Genomic DNA, 22,085 nt, shown 5'->3' on the forward strand with positions numbered 1-22,085 from the left:
TCAGGAGATTACTACATACTGTGTATACAGCCACCACTAGGGGGAGCTCAGAAAATTACTACATACTGTATATACAGCCACCACTAGGGGGAGCTCAGGAGATTACTACATACTGTATATACAGCCACCACTAGGAGGAGCTCAAGAGATTACTACACAATGGGGGACATTTACTAAGGGCCAGAATTGCCCGATTCCATCGGGTATCCAGACGATTTCCGATTTGCGCCGAATTCTGCCTGGATTTTGGCGCACTTGATTGGATTTGCGCCGGGCCGTATGCGACGGAAATTGGGGGGCGTGGCCGTCGGAAAACCCGATGGATTTTAAAAAAACACGGTATTTTAAAAAAGTGTCGCTTGACACGCACTTACCTGCACCAAGAAATAGAAGGTGAACTCTGATGAACTCCAGCGGACCTTGGCGCAGCAGCGACACCTAGTGGAAATCGGCGCACGGTCCGGCCGTACCCAAATCAGCGTTAGAGAACGCGCCGCTAGATCGCAACTGGACCAGGTAAATAAATATGCCCCAATGTATATACACCAGCACTAGGGGGAGCTCAGGAGATTACAACATACACTGTGGGGCATATGTATCAAAAACTGTGCAGTGTTTACTACATGCAGTTACCTGTGTAGTGTGCAGGGGGCGCCAGATTCATGAATTGTGGCGCCTGTTCTGCATGAATCTGATGCTCCTGTCACTGCAGGTATTTTTGATGCCCCTTTAATTTTTGGGGGGAGGGGGCAGGGGACACACACATGGTCCGACTGTGCACTGGAACGGCCCTTTAAGTGCAATAATTTGTGTTTCGTCAGGTATAGTGCAGCTGTGACACAAATGAGGCAGGGGCTTTAGTAAATGTGGTCCTAAATATTTAAGCATCTGGCGCCCTCTGCTGTTGTCTCTCATCTCAATACATTGGGGCACATTTACTAAAGGTCCGCACACTGCATTTCTGTCGGGTTTCACAACTATTTTGGATCTGCGCTGCATTTAACAGGGGTTTTTGGCGCACGCGTTTGGATTTTGGTGCAATCGTGCCAACTTTCATGCAACACAAATCGGGGGCGTGGCAGATCGGACAACCCGACTGATTCAGAATAAGCACGGGATTTTATACTCAAATTGTGTCGCAAGCACTTACATGCACCAGGAAGAAGAAGGTGAACTCCGGGGACCTGAGCGGGGAAGCGACACATGCAGGATATCAGGCGCACGATCTTAGTGACTCCCCGCACAGAGCATTATACACGGACAATGCACTTACATGCACCAGGAAGAAGAAGGTGAACTCCGGGGACCTGAGCGGGGAAGTGACACATGCAGGATATCAGGCGCACGATCTTAGTGACTCCCCGCACAGAGCATTATACACGGACAATGCACTTACATGCACCAGGAAGAAGAAGGTGAACTCCAGGGACCTGAGCGGGGAAGTGACACATGCAGGATATCGGGTGCAGGATCTTAGTGACTCCATGCACAGTGCATTATACATGGACAATGCACTTACATGCACCAGGAAGAAGAAGGTGAACTCCAGGGACCTGAGCGGGGAAGCGACACATGCAGGATATCAGGCGCACGATCTTAGTGACTCCCCGCACAGCGCATTATACACGGACAATGTACTTACATGCACCAGGAAGAAGAAGGTGAACTCCTGGGACCTGAGCGGGGACGCGACACATGCAGGATATCGGACGCATAATCTAAGTGAATCGCGCTGGACTTCAACCTCGTCGGATAACGCGGCTTGAAGATAGCAAAAGGACCTGGTAAGTAAGTGTGCCCTATTGAGTGGTGACAGGTCACGTGTATTAGAGCTTCCTGTTTTATCTGTCCTGTGTTGTGAATTGTGATCTCGTCTCTTCTAGTAGTCTGACTCCTGCCCGGCAAAGGGACATTTGGGGGAAATGATGAGACAACCCCATGAGACAGACCCATGAGACAGACCCATGAGACAGACCCATTAGAGGTAAGTTATGGAGAACTCATCTATAAGTCACACCTTTCCCTGATTTCTGTAAGTCTTGATGTCTGTTCCCTTCCATTACATATTTGTTCCTCTCTGTACTCTGGCAGCCTCTACCCCGATGCCTGGAGCCATGCGCTGGGGAAAGCTTGACTTGCTTTGAGGTTGTGTGCTGAAGGAAAGGCTCATAAGACGTGTTTGCCCCCGGGACTTCACCTAAATGTCACACCCTGGCGGCCAAGTTTGGTTTGTGGAATAGGGACTGCGTGATGGCCACATGTCCAGGGACTAGCGATGGGCAGGGAGCAGTCCTACTGTCATGTGCTCATATCAGAAGTCCCTCAGGGATGTAGGGGATCCTTACATCATAGAAACACCTAGAGAAGACATATGGTTGGACAATACAAAAGTGTCTGGAAGAAGAATTAGGACATCAGTATGTGTAAGCTTACACCAGAAGCATCATGGATAGACTTGTATCTTCTGTGTTTAGGACCCACTTCTGATTATTGCCTACAAATACTGTTACAAAATACTGAGCTGCATACTGGCAAGTGAAAACTACAATAGGAGGAGCTCAGGAGACTACTACATAGTGTATATACAGCCACCACTAGGAGGAGCTCAGGAGATTAGTACATACTGTATATACAGCCACCACTAGGGGGAGCACAGGAGATTACTACATACTGTATATACAGTCACCACTAGGAGGAGCTCAGGAGATACTGTATATACAGCCACCACTAGGAGGAGCTCAGGAGATTACTACATACTGTATATACAGCCACCACTAGGAGGAGCTCAGGAGATAACTACATACTGTATATACAGCCACCACTAGGAGGAGCTCAGGAGATAACTACATACTGTATATACACCACCACTAGGGGAGCTCAGGAGATTACTACATACTGTATATACAGCCACCACTAGGGGAGATCAGGAGATTACTACATACTGTATATACACCACCACTAGGAGGAGCTCAGGAGATTACTACATACTGTATATACAGCCACCACTAGGGGGAGCTTAGGAGATTACTACATACTGTATATACATCCACCACTAGGAAGAGCTCAGGAGATTACTACATACTGTATATACAGCCACCACTAGGAGGAGCTCAGGAAATTACTACATACTGTATATACATCACCACTAGGGGGAGCACAAGAGATTACTAAATACTGTATATACAGTTACCACTAGGGGGAGCTCGGGAGGATACTTCATGTAATATATATAGCCACCACTAGGAGGAGCTCAGGAGGTTAGTATATACTGTATATACAGCCACCACTAGGAGGAGCTCAGGAGATTACTACATTCTGTGGCTCATTTACTTACCCGGTCCAGTCGCGATCCTGCGGAGCGTTGTCCAACGAGGATTCGGGTCCGGTGCTATTTACTTAGGTCGTGAACCCGATATCCTGCTGCGCCAAGGTCCGCCGGAGTTAACCTTCTTCTTCCTGGTGCATGTAAGTGCTTGATCTTGCGACACATTTTTGTTTTTAAATTCCACGGTTTTTCTGAATCCTCCGGGTTGTCCGACGGCCACCCCCCCCCCCCCCCCCCCCGATTTCTGCCATGTGAAAGCCGACGCGTTTGCACCAAAATCCCATTGCGTGCACAAAAATCCCGCCAAAAGTTGGCGCAAACCGGAAAAATTTGGGATACCTGACGGAAATGTGGCCGCGGTATATGCAATCGCCACTAGGGGAGCTCAGGAGGTTACTACATACTGTATATACACCACCACTAGGGGGAGCTCAGGAGATTAGTACATACTGTATATACAGCCACCACTAGGGGGAGCTCAGGAGATCACTACATACTGTATATACAGCCAACACTAGGGGGAGCATAGGAGATCACTACATACTGTATATACAGCCACCACTAGGGGGAGCTCAAGAGATCACTACATACTGTATATACAGCCACCACTAGAGGGAGCTCAGGAGATTACTACATACTGTATATACACCACCACTAGGATGAGCTCAGGAGATTACTACATGCTGTATATACAGCCACCACTAGAGGGAGCTCAGGAGATTACTACATACTGTATATACAGCCACCACTAGGGGGAGCTAAGGAGATCACTACATACTGTATACACACCACCACTAGGAGGGGCTAAGGAGATTACTACATACTGTATATACAGCCACCACTAGGAGGAGCTCAGGAGATTACTACATACTGTATATACAGACACAACTAGGAGGAGCTCAGGAGATTACTACATACTGTATATACAGCCACCACTAGGGGGAGCTCAGGAGATTACTAAATGCTGTATATACACCACCACTAGGAGGAGCTCAGGAGATTACTACATACTGTATATACAGCCACCTCTAGGAGGAGCTCAAGAGATTACTACATACTGTATATACAGACACCACTAGGAGGAGCTCAGGAGATTACTACATACTGTATATACAGTCACCACTAGGAGGAGCTCAGGAGATTACTACATACTGTATATACACCACTGCTAGGAGGAGCTCAGGAGATTACTACCTACTGTATATACAGCCACCACTAGAGGGAGCTCAGGAGATAACTACATACTGTATATACAGCCACCACTAGAGGGAGCTTAGGAGATTACTACATACTGTATATACAGCCACCACTAGGAGGAGTGCAGGAGATTACTACCTACTGTATATACAGCCACCACTAGGGGGAGCTCAGCAGATTACTACATACTGTATACACACCACCACTAGGGGGAGATCAGGAGATTACTACACACTGTATATACAGCCACCACTAGGGGGAGCTCAGGAGATCACTACATACTGTATACACACCACCACTAGAGGGGCTAAGGAGATTACTACATACTGTATATACAGCCACCACTAGGAGGAGCTCAGGAGATTACTACATACTGTATATACAGACACCACTAGGAGGAGCTCAGGAGATTACTACATACTGTATATACAGCCACCACTAGGGGGAGCTCAGGAGATTACTAAATGCTGTATATACAGCCATTACTAGGGGGAGCTCAGGAGAATACTAAATGCTGTATATACACCACCACTAGGAGGAGCTCAGGAGATTACTACATACTGTATATACAGCCACCTCTAGGAGGAGCTCAGGAGATTACTACATACTGTATATACAGACACCACTAGGAGGAGCTCAGGAGATTACTACATACTGTATATACACCACTGCTAGGAGGAGCTCAGGAGATTACTACCTACTCTATATACAGCCACCACTAGAGGGAGCTCAGGAGATAATTACATACTGTATATACAGCCACCACTAGAGGGAGCTTAGGAGATTACTACCTACTGTATATACAGCCACCACTAGGAGGAGTGCAGGAGATTACTACCTACTGTATATACAGCCACCACTAGGGGGAGCTCAGCAGATTACTACATACTGTATAAACACCACCACTAGGGGGAGATCAGGAGATTACTACACACTGTATATACAGCCACCACTAGAGAGAGCTCAGGAGACTACTACATGCTGTATATACAGCAAGCACCAGGAGGAGCTCAGGAGTTTACTACATACTGTTTATACACAACCACCACTAGCAGAAGCTCAGGAGATTACAACATACTATATACATAGCCACCACTAGGGGGAGCTCAGGGGATAACTACATACTGCATATACATTCACCACTAGGAGCAGCTCAGGAGATTACTACATACTGTATATACAGTCACCGCTAGGAGGAGCTCAGGAGATTACTCTATACTGTATATACAGCCACCACTAGGGGGGGCTCAGGAGATTTCTACATACTGTATATACAGCCACCACTAGGGGGAGCTCAGAAGATTACTACATACTGTATATACAGCCACCACTAGGGGGAGCTCAGGAGATTGCTACATACTGTATATACACCACCACTAGGAGGAGCTCAGGAGATTACTACATACTGTATATACAGCCACCACTAGGAGGAGCTCATGAGGTTACTACATACTGTATATACAGCCACCACTAGGGGGAGCTCAGGAGATTACTACATACTGTATATACAGCCACCACTAGGGGGAGCTCAGGAGATTACTACATACTGTATATACAGCCACCACTAGGGAAAGCTCAGGAGATTACTACATGCTGTATATACAGCCACCACTAGGGGGAGCTCAGGAGATTACTACATACTGTATATACAGCCACCACTAGGGGGAGCTCAGGAGATTATAGATACTCTATATACAGCCAACACTAGGGGGAGCTTAGGAGATTACTACATACTGTATAAACAGCAACTACTAGGGTATACTTCAGGGTATAACTACCTACTATATATACAGCCACCACTAGGGGGACTTCAGGGTATAACTACCTACTATATATACAGCCACCACTAGGGGGACTTCAGGGTATAACTACCTACTGTATATACAGCCACCACTAGGAGGAGATCACGAGATTACTACAGAATGGGGGACATTTACTAAGGGCCAGAATTGCACGATTCCATCGGGTATCCAGACGATTTCCGATTTGCGCCAAATTCTGCCTGGATTTTGGCGCACTTGATTAGATTTGCGCCGGGCCGTATGCGACAGTAATTGGGGGGCGTGGCCGTCGGAAAACCCCATGGATTTTTAAAAAACACAGTATTTTAAAAAAGTGTCGCTTGACACGCACTTACCTGCACCAAGAAATAGAAGATGAACTCTGGTGAACTCCAGCGGACCTTGGCGCAGCAGCGACACCTAATGGAAATCGGCGCACGGACCGGCCGCACCCAAATCAGCGTTAGAGAACGCGCCGCTAGATCGCAACTGGACGGGGTAAGTAAATATTCCTCAATGTATATACACCAGCACTAGGGGGAGCTCAGGAGATTACAACATACACTGTGGGGCATATGTATCAAAAACTGTGCAGTGTTTACTACATGCAGTTACCTGTATAGTGTGCAGGGGGCGCCAGATTCATGAATTGTGGCGCCTGTTCTGCATGAATCTGATGCTCCTGTCACTGCAGGTATTTTTGATGCCCCTTTAATTTTTGGGGGGAGGGGGCAGGGGACACACACATGGTCCGACTGTGCACTGGAACGGCCCTTTAAGTGCAATAATTTGTGTTTCGTCAGGTATAGTGCAGCTGTGACACAAATGAGGCAGGGGCTTTAGTAAATGTGGTCCTAAATATTTAAGCATCTGGCGCCCTCTGCTGTTGTCTCTCATCTCAATACATTGGGGCACATTTACTAAAGGTCCGCACACTGCATTTCTGTCGGGTTTCCCAACTATTTTGGATCTGCGCTGCATTTAAAAGGGGTTTTTGGCGCACGCGTTTGGATTTTGGTGCAATCGTGCCAACTTTCATGCAACACAAATCGGGGGCGTGGCAGTCGGACAACCCGACTGATTCAGAATAAGCACGGGATTTTATACTCAAATTGTGTCGCAAGCACTTACATGCACCGGGAAGAAGAAGGTAAACTCCGGGGACCTGAGCGGGGGGGGAAAGCAACACATGCAGGATATCGTGTGCAGGATCTTAGTGACTCCCCGCCCAGCGCATTATAAACGGACAATGCACTTACATGCACCAGGAAGAAGAAGGTGAACTCCGGGGACCTGAGCGGGGAAGTGACACATGCAGGATATCAGGCGCAGGATCTTAGTGACTCCCCGCACAGCGCATTATAAACGGACAATGCACTTACATGCACCAGGAAGAAGAAGGTGAACTCCGGGGACCTGAGCGGGGAAGTGACACATGCAGGATATCAGGCGCAGGATCTTAGTGACTCCCCGCACAGCGCATTATACACGGACAATGCACTTACATGCACCAGGAAGAAGAAGGTAAACTCCGGGGACCTGAGCGGGGAAGTGACACATGCAGGATATCAGGCGCAGGATCTTAGTGACTCCCCGCACAGCGCATTATACACGGACAATGCACTTACATGCACCAGGAAGAAGAAGGTAAACTCCGGGGACCTGAGCAGGGAAGCGACACATGCAGGATATCGGGCGCAGGATCTTAGTGACTCCCCGCACAGCGCATTATACACAGACAATGCACTTACATGCACCAGGAAGAAGTAGGTGAACTCCAGGGACCTGAGCGGGAAAGTGACACATGCAGGATATCGGGCGCAGGATCTTAGTGCCTCCCCGCACAGCGCATTATACACGGACAATGCACTTACATGCACCAGGAAGAAGTAGGTGAACTCCGGGGACCTGAGCGGGGAAGCGACACATGCAGGATATCGGGTGCAGGATCTTAGTGACTCCCCGCACAGCGCATTATACACAGACAATGCACTTACATGCACCGGGAAGAAGAAGGTGAACTCCGGGGACCTGAGCGGGGAAGTGACACATGCAGGATATCAGGCGCAGGATCTTAGTGACTTCCCACACGGCACATTATACACGGACAATGCACTTACATGCACCGGGAAGAAGAAGGTAAACTCCAGGGACCTGAGCGGGGAAGCGACACATGCAGGATATCGGGCGCAGGATCTTAGTGACTCCCCACACAGCACATTATACACGGACAATGCACTTACATGCACCAGGAAGAAGAAGGTGAACTCCGGGGACCTGAGCGGGGAAGTGACAGATGCAGGATATCGGGTGCAGGATCTTAGTGACTCCCCGCACAGCGCATTATACACGGACAATGCACTTACATGCACCAGGAAGAAGAAGGAGAACTCCGGGGACCTGAGCGGGGAAGCGACACATGCAGGATATCGGGCGCAGGATCTTAGTGACTCCCCGCACAGCACATTATACACGGACAATGCACTTACATGCACCAGGAAGAAGAAGGTGTAATCCGGGGACCTGAGTGGGGAAGCGACACATGCAGGATATCGGGGGCAGGATCTTAGTGACTCCCCGCACAGCACATTATACACGGACAATGCACTTACATGCACCAGGAAGAAGAAGGTGAACTCCAGGGACCTGAACGGGGAAGCGACACATGCAGGATATCGGGGGCACGATCTTAGTGGCTCCCCGCACAGCGCATTATAAACGGACAATGCACTTACATGCACCAGGAAGAAGTAGGTGAACTCCAGGGACCTGAGCGGGGAAGCGACACATGCAGAATATCGGGCACAGGATCTTAGTGACTCCCCGCACAGCGCATTATACACAGACAATGCACTTACATGCACCAGGAAGAAGTAGGTGAACTCCAGGGACCTGAGCGGGGAAGCGACACATGCAGGATATCGGACACAGGATCTTAGTGACTCCCCACACAGCACATTATACACAGACAATGCACTTACATGCACCGGGAAGAAGAAGGTGAACTCCAGGGACCTGAGCGGGGCAGTGACACATGCAGGATATCAGGGGCAGGATCTTAGTGACTCCCCGCACAGCGCATTATACACGGACAATGCACTTACATGCACCAGGAAGAAGAAGGTGAACTCCGAGGACCTGAGCGGGGAAGTGACACATGCAGGATATCAGGCGCAGGATCTTAGTGACTCCCCACACAGCACATTATACACGGACAATGCACTTCCTTGCACCGGGAAGAAGAAGGTAAACTCCAGGGACCTGAGCGGGGAAGCGACACATGCAGGATATCGGGCGCAGGATCTTAGTGACTCCCCGCACAGCGCATTATACACGGACAATGCACTTACATACACCAGGAAGAAGAAGGTGAACTCCGGGGACCTGAGCGGGGAAGCGACACATGCAGGATATCGGGCGCAGGATCTTAGTGACTCCCTGTACAGCGCATTATACACGGACAATGCACTTACATACACCAGGAAGAAGAAGGTGAACTCCGGGGACCTGAGCGGGGAAGCGACACATGCAGGATATCAGGCGCACGATCTTAGTGACTCCCCGCACAGCGCATTATACATGGACAATGCACTTACATGCACCAGGAAGAAGAAGGTGAACTCCGGGGACCTGAGCGGGGAAGCGACACATGCAGGATATCAGGCGCACGATCTTAGTGACTCCCCGCACAGCGCATTATACACGGACAATGTACTTACATGCACCAGGAAGAAGAAGGTGAACTCCTGGGACCTGAGCGGGGAAGCGACACATGCAGGATATCGGGCGCACGATCTTAGTGAATCGCGCTGGACTTCAACCTCGTCGGATAACACGGCTTGAAGATAGCAAAAGGACCTGGTAAGTAAGTGTGCCCTATTGAGTGGTGACAGGTCACGTGTATTAGAGCTTCCTGTTTTATCTGTCCTGTGTTGTGAATTGTGATCTGGTCTCTTCTAGTACTCTGACTCCTGCCCGGCAAAGGGACATTTGGGGGAAATGATGAGACAACCCCATGAGACAGACCCATTAGAGGTAAGTTATGGAGAACTCATCTATAAGTCACACCTTTCCCTGATTTCTGTAAGTCTTGATGTCTGTTCCCTTCCATTACATATTTGTTCCTCTCTGTACTCTGGCAGCCTCTACCCCGATGCCTGGAGCCATGCGCTGGGGAAAGCTTGACTTGCTTTGAGGTTGTGTGCTGAAGGAAAGGCTCATAAGATGTGTTTGCCCCCAGGACTTCACCTAAATGTCACACCCTGGCGGCCAAGTTTGGTTTGTGGAATAGGGACTGCGTGATGGCCACATGTCCAGGGACTAGCGATGGGCAGGGAGCAGTCCTACTGTCATGTGCTCATATTAGAAGTCCCTCAGGGATGTAGGGGATCCTTACATCATAGAAACACCTAGAGAAGACATATGGTTGGACAATACAAAAGTGTCTGGAAGAAGAATTAGGACATCAGTACGTGTAAGCTTACACCAGAAGCATCATGGATAGACTTGTATCTTCTGTGTTTAGGACCCACTTCTGATTATTGCCTACAAATACTGTTACAAAATACTGAGCTGCATACTGGCAAGTGAAAACTACAATAGGAGGAGCTCAGGAGACTACTACATAGTGTATATACAGCCACCACTAGGAGGAGCTCAGGAGATTAGTACATACTGTATATACAGCCACCACTAGGGGGAGCACAGGAGATTACTACATACTGTATATACAGTCACCACTAGGAGGAGCTCAGGAGATACTGTATATACAGCCACCACTAGGAGGAGCTCAGGAGATTACTACATACTGTATATACAGCCACCACTAGGAGGAGCTCAGGAGATAACTACATACTGTATATACAGCCACCACTAGGAGGAGCTCAGGAGATAACTACATACTGTATATACACCACCACTAGGGGAGCTCAGGAGATTACTACATACTGTATATACAGCCACCACTAGGGGAGATCAGGAGATTACTACATACTGTATATACACCACCACTAGGAGGAGCTCAGGAGATTACTACATACTGTATATACAGCCACCACTAGGGGGAGCTTAGGAGATTACTACATACTGTATATACATCCACCACTAGGAAGAGCTCAGGAGATTACTACATACTGTATATACAGCCACCACTAGGAGGAGCTCAGGAAATTACTACATACTGTATATACATCACCACTAGGGGGAGCACAAGAGATTACTAAATACTGTATATACAGTTACCACTAGGGGGAGCTCGGGAGGATACTTCATGTAATATATATAGCCACCACTAGGAGGAGCTCAGGAGGTTAGTATATACTGTATATACAGCCACCACTAGGAGGAGCTCAGGAGATTACTACATTCTGTGGCTCATTTACTTACCCGGTCCAGTCGCGATCCTGCGGAGCGTTGTCCAACGAGGATTCGGGTCCGGTGCTATTTACTTAGGTCGTGAACCCGATATCCTGCTGCGCCAAGGTCCGCCGGAGTTAACCTTCTTCTTCCTGGTGCATGTAAGTGCTTGATCTTGCGACACATTTTTGTTTTTAAATTCCACGGTTTTTCTGAATCCTCCGGGTTGTCCGACGGCCACGCCCCCCCCCCCCCCCGATTTCTGCCATGTGAAAGCCGACGCGTTTGCACCAAAATCCCATTGCGTGCACAAAAATCCCGCCAAAAGTTGGCGCAAACCGGAAAAATTTGGGATACCTGACGGAAATGTGGCCGCGGTATATGCAATCGCCACTAGGGGAGCTCAGGAGGTTACTACATACTGTATATACACCACCACTAGGGGGAGCTCAGGAGATTAGTACATACTGTATATACAGCCACCACTAGGGGGAGCTCAGGAGATCACTACATACTGTATATACAGCCAACACTAGGGGGAGCATAGGAGATCACTACATACTGTATATACAGCCACCACTAGGGGGAGCTCAAGAGATCACTACATACTGTATATACAGCCACCACTAGAGGGAGCTCAGGAGATTACTACATACTGTATATACACCACCACTAGGAGGAGCTCAGGAGATTACTACATGCTGTATATACAGCCACCACTAGAGGGAGCTCAGGAGATTACTACATACTGTATATACAGCCACCACTAGGGGGAGCTCAGGAGATCACTACATACTGTATACACACCATAACTAGGAGGGGCTAAGGAGATTACTACATACTGTATATACAGCCACCACTAGGAGGAGCTCAGGAGATTACTACATACTGTATATACAGACACAACTAGGAGGAGCTCAGGAGATTACTACATACTGTATATACAGCCACCACTAGGGGGAGCTTAGGAGATTACTACATACTGTATATACAGCCACCACTAGGGGGAGCTCAGGAGATTACTAAATGCTGTATATACACCACCACTAGGAGGAGCTCAGGAGATTACTACATACTGTATATACAGCCACCTCTAGGAGGAGCTCAAGAGATTACTACATACTGTATATACAGACACCACTAGGAGGAGCTCAGGAGATTACTACATACTGTATATACAGTCACCACTAGGAGGAGCTCAGGAGATTACTACATACTGTATATACACCACTGCTAGGAGGAGCTCAGGAGATTACTACCTACTGTATATACAGCCACCACTAAAGGGAGCTCAGGAGATAACTACATACTGTATATACAGCCACCACTAGAGGGAGCTTAGGAGATTACTACATACTGTATATACAGCCACCACTAGGAGGAGTGCAGGAGATTACTACCTACTGTATATACAGCCACCACTAGGGGGAGCTCAGCAGATTACTACATACTGTATACACACCACCACTAGGGGGAGATCAGGAGATTACTACACACTGTATATACAGCCACCACTAGGGGGAGCTCAGGAGATCACTACATACTGTATACACACCACCACTAGAGGGGCTAAGGAGATTACTACATACTGTATATACAGCCACCACTAGGAGGAGCTCAGGAGATTACTACATACTGTATATACAGACACCACTAGGAGGAGCTCAGGAGATTACTACATACTGTATATACAGCCACCACTAGGGGGAGCTCAGGAGATTACTAAATGCTGTATATACAGCCACCACTAGGGGGAGCTCAGGAGATTACTAAATGCTGTATATACACCACCACTAGGAGGAGCTCAGGAGATTACTACATGCTGTATATACAGCCACCTCTAGGAGGAGCTCAGGAGATTACTACATACTGTATATACAGACACCACTAGGAGGAGCTCAGGAGATTACTACATACTGTATATACACCACTGCTAGGAGGAGCTCAGGAGATTACTACCTACTGTATATACAGCCACCACTAGAGGGAGCTCAGGAGATAACTACATACTGTATATACAGCCACCACTAGAGGGAGCTTAGGAGATTACTACATACTGTATATACAGCCACCACTAGGAGGAGTGCAGGAGATTACTACCTACTGTATATACAGCCACCACTAGGGGGAGCTCAGCAGATTACTACATACTGTATAAATACCACCACTAGGGGGAGATCAGGAGATTACTACACACTGTATATACAGCCACCACTAGAGAGAGCTCAGGAGACTACTACATGCTGTATATACAGCAAGCACCAGGAGGAGCTCAGGAGTTTACTACATACTGTTTATACACAACCACCACTAGCAGAAGCTCAGGAGATTACAACATACTATATACATAGCCACCACTAGGGGGAGCTCAGGGGATAACTACATACTGCATATACATTCACCACTAGGAGCAGCTCAGGAGATTACTACATACTGTATATACAGTCACCGCTAGGAGGAGCTCAGGAGATTACTCTATACTGTATATACAGCCACCACTAGGGGGGGCTCAGGAGATTTCTACATACTGTATATACAGCCACCACTAGGGGGAGCTCAGAAGATTACTACATGCTGTATATACAGCCACCACTAGGGGGAGCTCAGGAGATTACTACATACTGTATATACAGCCACCACTAGGGGGAGCTCAGGAGATTATAGATACTCTATATACAGCCAACACTAGGGGGAGCTTAGGAGATTACTACATACTGTATAAACAGCAACTACTAGGGTATACTTCAGGGTATAACTACCTACTATATATACAGCCACCACTAGGGGGACTTCAGGGTATAACTACCTACTATATATACAGCCACCACTAGGGGGACTTCAGGGTATAACTACCTACTGTATATTCAGCCACCACTAGGAGGAGATCACGAGATTACTACAGAATGGGGGACATTTACTAAGGGCCAGAATTGCACGATTCCATCGGGTATCCAGACGATTTCCGATTTGCGCCAAATTCTGCCTTGATTTTGGCGCACTTGATTAGATTTGCGCCGGGCCGTATGCGACAGTAATTGGGGGGCGTGGCCGTCGGAAAACCCCATGGATTTTTAAAAAACACAGTATTTTAAAAAAGTGTCGCTTGACACGCACTTACCTGCACCAAGAAATAGAAGATGAAATCTGGTGAACTCCAGCGGACCTCAGCGCAGCAGCGACACCTAATGGAAATCGGCGCACGGACCGGCCGCACCCAAATCAGCGTTAGAGAACGCGCCGCTAGATCGCAACTGGACCGGGTAAGTAAATATTCCTCAATGTATATACACCAGCACTAGGGGGAGCTCAGGAGATTACAACATACACTGTGGGGCATATGTATCAAAAACTGTGCAGTGTTTACTACATGCAGTTACCTGTATAGTGTGCAGGGGGCGCCAGATTCATGAATTGTGGCGCCTGTTCTGCATGAATCTGATGCTCCTGTCACTGCAGGTATTTTTGATGCCCCTTTAATTTTTGGGGGGAGGGGGCAGGGGACACACACATGGTCCGACTGTGCACTGGAACGGCCCTTTAAGTGCAATAATTTGTGTTTCGTCAGGTATAGTGCAGCTGTGACACAAATGAGGCAGGGGCTTTAGTAAATGTGGTCCTAAATATTTAAGCATCTGGCGCCCTCTGCTGTTGTCTCTCATCTCAATACATTGGGGCACATTTACTAAAGGTCCGCACACTGCATTTCTGTCGGGTTTCCCAACTATTTTGGATCTGCGCTGCATTTAAAAGGGGTTTTTGGCGCACGCGTTTGGATTTTGGTGCAATCGTGCCAACTTTCATGCAACACAAATCGGGGGCGTGGCAGTCGGACAACCCGACTGATTCAGAATAAGCACGGGATTTTATACTCAAATTGTGTCGCAAGCACTTACATGCACCGGGAAGAAGAAGGTGAACTCCAGGGGCCTGAGCGGGGAAGTGACACATGCAGGATATCAGGCGCAGGATCTTAGTGACTCCCCGCACAGCGCATTATACACGGACAATGCACTTACATGCACCGGGAAGAAGAAGGTAAACTCCGGGGACCTGAGCGGGGGGGGGGAAGCAACACATGCAGGATATCGTGTGCAGGATCTTAGTGACTCCCCGCCCAGCGCATTATAAACGGACAATGCACTTACATGCACCAGGAAGAAGAAGGTGAACTCCGGGGACCTGAGCGGGGAAGTGACACATGCAGGATATCAGGCGCAGGATCTTAGTGACTCCCCGCACAGCGCATTATACACGGACAATGCACTTACATGCACCAGGAAGAAGAAGGTGAACTCCGGGGACCTGAGCGGGGAAGTGACACATGCAGGATATCGGGCGCAGGATCTTAGTGACTCCCCGCACAGCGCATTATACACGGACAATGCACTTACATGCACCAGGAAGAAGAAGGTGAACTCCAGGGACCTGAGCGGGGAAGCGACACATGCAGGATATCGAGGGCACGATCTTAGTGACTCCCCGCACAGCGCATTATACACGGACAATGCACTTACATGCACCAGGAAGAAGAAGGTGAACTCCAGGGACCTGAGCGGGGAAGCGACACATGCAGCATATCGAGGGCACGATCTTAGTGACTCCCCGCACAGCGCATTATACACAGACAATGCACTTACATGCACCAGGAAGAAGTAGGTGAACTCCAGGGACCTGAGCGGGGAAGTGAAACATGCAGGATATCGGGCGCAGGATCTTAGTGCCTCCCCGCACAGCGCATTATACACGGACAATGCACTTACATGCACCAGGAAGAAGTAGGTGAACTCAGGGGACCTGAGCGGGGAAGCGACACATGTAGGATATCGGACGCAGGATCTTAGTGACTCCCCGCACAGCGCATTATACACAGACAATGCACTTACATGCACCGGGAAGAAGAAGGTGAACTCCGGGGACCTGAGCGGGGAAGCAACACATGTAGGATATCGGGCACACGATCTTAGTGACTCCCCGCACAGCGCATTATACACGGACAATGCAATTACATGCACCAGGACGAAGAAGGTGAACTCCGAGGACCTGAGCGGGGAAGTGACACATGCAGGATATCAGGCGCAGGATCTTAGTGACTCCCCACACGGCACATTATACACGGACAATGCACTTACATGCACCGGGAAGAAGAAGGTAAACTCCAGGGACCTGAGCGGGGAAGCGACACATGCAGGATATCGGGCGCAGGATCTTAGTGACTCCCCACACAGCACATTATACACGGACAATGCACTTACATGCACCAGGAAGAAGAAGGTGAACTCCGGGGACCTGAGTGGGGAAGCGACACATGCAGGATATCGGGTGCAGGATCTTAGTGACTCCCCGCACAGCGCATTATACACGGACAATGCACTTACATGCACCAGGAAGAAGAAGGAGAACTCCGGGGACCTGAGCGGGGAAGCGACACATGCAGGATATCGGGCGCAGGATCTTAGTGACTCCCCGCACAGCACATTATACACGGACAATGCACTTACATGCACCAGGAAGAAGAAGGTGAACTCCAGGGACCTGAGCGGGGAAGCGACACATGCAGGATATCGGGGGCACGATCTTAGTGACTCCCCGCACAGCACATTATACACGGACAATGCACTTACATGCACCAGGAAGAAGAAGGTGAACTCCAGGGACCTGAGCGGGGAAGCGACACATGCAGAATATCGGGCACAGGACCTTAGTGACTCCCCGCACAGCGCATTATACAGGGACAATGCACTTACATGCACCAGGAAGAAGTAGGTGAACTCCAGGGACCTGAGCGGGGAAGCGACACATGTAGGATATCGGACGCAGGATCTTAGTGACTCCCCGCACAGCACATTATACACAGACAATGCACTTACATGCACCGGGACGAAGAAGGTGATCTCCGGGGACCTGAGCGGGGAAGTGACACATGCAGGATATCAGGGGCAGGATCTTAGTGACTCCCCGCACAGCGCATTATACACGGACAATGCACTTACATGCACCAGGTAGAAGAAGGTGAACTCCGGGGACCTGAGCGGGGAAGCAACACATGCAGGATATCAGGGGCACGATCTTAGTGACTCCCCGCACAGCGCATTATACACGGACAATGCACTTACATGCACCAGGAAGAAGAAGGTGAACTCCGAGGACCTGAGCGGGGAAGTGACACATGCAGGATATCAGGCGCAGGATCTTAGTGACTCCCCACACAGCACATTATACACGGACAATGCACTTACATGCACCGGGAAGAAGAAGGTAAACTCCAGGGACCTGAGCGGGGAAGCGACACATGCAGGATATCGGGCGCAGGATCTTAGTGACTCCCCGCACAGCGCATTATACACGGACAATGCACTTACATGCACCAGGAAGAAGAAGGTGAACTCCAGGGACCTGAGCGGGGAAGCGACACATGCAGGATATCGGGCGCAGGATCTTAGTGACTCCCCGCACAGCGCATTATACACGGACAATGCACTTACATGCACCAGGAGGAAGAAGGTGAACTCCGGGGACCTGAGCGGGGAAGCGACACATGCAGGATATCGGGCGCAGGATCTTAGTGACTCCCCGCACAGCGCATTATACACGGACAATGCACTTACATGCACCAGGAAGAAGAAGGTGAACTCCAGGGACCTGAGCAGGGAAGCGACACATGCAGGATATCGGACACAGGATCTTAGTGACTCCCCGCACAGCGCATTATACACAGACAATGCACTTACATGCACCAGGAAGAAGAAGGTGAACTCCGGGGACCTGAGCGGGGAAGCGACACATGCAGGATATCGGGCGCATAATCTAAGTGAATCGCGCTGGACTTCAACCTCGTCGGATAACACGGCTTGAAGATAGCAAAAGGACCTGGTAAGTAAGTGTGCCCCATTGAGTAGTGACAGGTCACGTGTATTAGAGCTTCCTGTTTTATCTGTCCTGTGTTGTGAATTGTGATCTGGTCTCTTCTAGTACTCTGACTCCTGCCCGGCAAAGGGACATTTGGGGGAAATGATGAGACAACCCCATGAGACAGACCCATTAGAGGTAAGTTATGGAGAACTCATCTATAAGGTCACACATTTCCCTGATTTCTGTAAGTCTTGATGTTTGTTCCCTTCCATTACATATTTGTTCCTCTCTGTACTCTGGCAGCCTCTACCCCGATGCCTGGAGCCATGCGCTGGGGAAAGCTTGACTTGCTTTGAGGTTGTGTGCTGAAGGAAAGGCTCATAAGATGTGTTTGCCCCCAGGACTTCACCTAAATGTCACACCCTGGCGGCCAAGTTTGGTTTGTGGAATAGGGACTGCGTGATGGTCACATGTCCAGGGACTAGCGATGGGCAGGGAGCAGTCCTACTATCATGTGCTCATATCAGAAGTCCCTCAGGGATGTAGGGGATCCTTACATCATAGAAACACCTAGAGAAGACATATGGTTGGACAATACAAAAGTGTCTGGAAGAAGAATTAGGACATCAGTACGTGTAAGCTTACACCAGAAGCATCATGGATAGACTTGTATCTTCTGTGTTTAGGACCCACTTCTGATTATTGCCCACAAATACAGTTACAATATACTGAGCTGCATACTAGCAAGTGAAAACTACAATAGGAGGAGCTCAGGAGATTACTACATACTGTATATACAGCCACCACTAGGAGGAGCTCAGGAGATTACTACATACTGTATATACAGCCACCACTAGGGGAGCTCAGGAGACTACTACATGCTGTATATACACCACCACTAGGAGGAGCTCAGGAGATTACTACATACTGTATATACAGCCACCACTAGGGGGAGCTCAGGAGATTACTACATACTGTATATACAGCCACCACTAGGAGGAGCTCAGGAGATTACTACATACTGTATATACAGCCACCACTAGGGGGAGCTCAGGGGATTATAGATACTCTATATACAGCCAACACTAGGGGGAGCTTAGGAGATTACTACATACTGTATATACAACCACCACTAGGGGGAGCTCAGGAGATTACTACATACTGTATATACAGCCACCACTAGGAGGAGCTCAGGAGATTACTACATACAGTTTATACACAACCACTAGGGCGAGGTCATTAGATTACTACATACAGTATATACAGTCACAACTAGGAAGAGCTCAGGAGATTACTGCATACTGTGTATACAGCCACCACTAGGGGGAGCTCAGGTGATTACTACATACTGTATATACAGCCACCACTAGGGGGAGCTCAGGAGATTACTACATACTGTATGCACAGCCACCACTAGGAGGAGCTCAGGAAATTACTTCATAATATATATACATCACCACTAGGGGGAGCACAAGAGATTACTAAATACTGTATATACAGCCACCAATAGGGGGAGCTCGGGAGGATACTTCATGTAATATATACAGCCACCACTAGGAGGAGCTCAGGAGATTAGTACATACTGTATATACAGCCACCACTAGGGGGAGCTCAGGAGATCAATACATACTGTATATACAGCCACCACTAGGGGGAGCTCAGGAGATTACTTCATACTGTATAAACACCACCACTAGGGGGCGCTCAGGAGATTACTACATACTGTATATACACCACCACTAGGGTGAGCTCAGGAGATTACTACATACTGTATATACAGCCACCACTAGGAGGAGCTCAGGAGATTACTACATACTGTATAAACACCACCACTAGGGGGAGATCAGGAGGTTACTATATACTGTATATACAGCCACCACTAGGGGGAGCTCAGGAGGTTCCTATATACTGTATATACAGCCACCACTAGGAGGAGCTCAGGAGGTTAGTATATACTGTATATACAGCCACCACTAGGAGGAGCTCAGGAGATTACTACATTCTGTGGCTCATTTACTTACCCGGTCTAGTCGCAATCCTGCGGCGCGTTGTCCAACGAGGATTCGGGTCCGGTGCTATTCACTTAGGTCGTGAACCCGATATCCTGCTGCGCCAAGTTCCGCCAGAGTTCACCTTCTTCTTCCTGGTGCATGTAAGTGCTTGATCTTGCGACACATTTTGTTTTTTAAATTCCACGGTTTTTCTAAATCCTCCGGGTTGTCCGGCGGCCACGCCCCCCCCCCCCCCCCTCATTTCTGAAATGTGAAAGCCGACGCGTTAGCACCAAAATCCCATCTCGTGCACAAAAATTCCGCCAAAAGCCGGCGCAAAGCGGAAAAATTTGGGAAACCTGACGGAAATGTGGCCGCGGTATATGCAATCGCCACTAGGGGAGCTCAGGAGGTTACTACATACTGTATATACATAACAAGTAGAAGGAGCTCAGGAGATTACTACATACGGTATATACACCCACCACTAGGGGGAGCTCAGGCGATTACTACATACTGTATATACAGCCACCACTAGGAGGAGCTCAGGAGATTACTATATACTGTATATACACCACCACTAGGAGGAGCTCAGGAGATTACTGCATACTGAATATACAGCCACCACTAGGAGGAGCTCAGGAGATTAGTATATACTGTATATACAGCCACCACGAGGGGAAGCTCAGGAGATCACTACATACTGTATATACAGCCACCACAAGGGGGAGCTCAGGAGATCACTACATACTGTATATACAGCCACCACTAGGGGGAGCTCAGGAGATCACTACATACTGTATATACAGCCACCACTAGGGGGAGCTCAGGAGATTACTACATACTGTATATACAGCCACCACTAGGGGGGGCTCAGGAGATTACTACATACTGTATATACAGCCACCACTAGGGGGAGCTCAGTAGATCACTACATACTGTATATACAGCCACCACTAGGGGGAGCTTAGGAGATTACTACATACTGTATATACAGCCACCACTAGGAGGAGCTCAGGAGATTACTACATACTATATATACAGCCACCACTAGAAGGAGCTCAGGAGATTACTACATACTGTATATACAGCACCACTAGGGGGAGCTCAGGAGATTACTACATACTGTATATACAGTCACCACTAGGGGGAGCTCGGGATAACACTACATACTGTATATACACCACCACTAGGGGGAGCTCAGGAGATTACTACATACTGTATAAACACCACCACTAGGGGGAGATCAGGAGATTACTACATACTGTATATATGCCACCACTAGGGGGAGCTCAGGAGATTACTACACACTGTATATACAGCCACCACTACGGGGAGCTCAGGAGATTACTACATACTGTATATACAGCCACCACTAGGGGGAACTCAGGAGATTACTACATACTGTATATACAGCCACCACTAGGGGGAGCTCAGGAGATTACTACATACTGTATATACAGCCACCACTAGGAGGAGCTCAGGAGATTACTACATACTGTATAAACAGCCACCACTAGGGGGAGCTCAGGAGATTACTACATACTGTATATACATCACCACTAGGAGGAGCTCAGGAGATTACTA

The 22,085-nt window shown here is 48.6% G+C and overlaps 1 long non-coding RNA gene across 1 annotated transcript; it reads left to right on the plus strand.

Moving 5' to 3' along the window:
- The first annotated feature begins 10,010 nt into the window (after positions 1-10,010).
- On the plus strand, positions 10,011-19,416 carry LOC140065332 (uncharacterized). Its single transcript, XR_011847889.1, has 4 exons — positions 10,011-10,164; positions 10,264-10,338; positions 18,628-18,702; positions 18,811-19,416. It is a non-coding gene; the product is annotated as an uncharacterized lncRNA (long non-coding RNA).
- Positions 19,417-22,085: the final 2,669 nt, after the last annotated feature.

Source organism: Engystomops pustulosus, chromosome 6, assembly GCF_040894005.1.
Source record: "Engystomops pustulosus chromosome 6, aEngPut4.maternal, whole genome shotgun sequence".
In the NCBI taxonomy this organism is placed as follows: domain Eukaryota; kingdom Metazoa; phylum Chordata; class Amphibia; order Anura; family Leptodactylidae; genus Engystomops; species Engystomops pustulosus.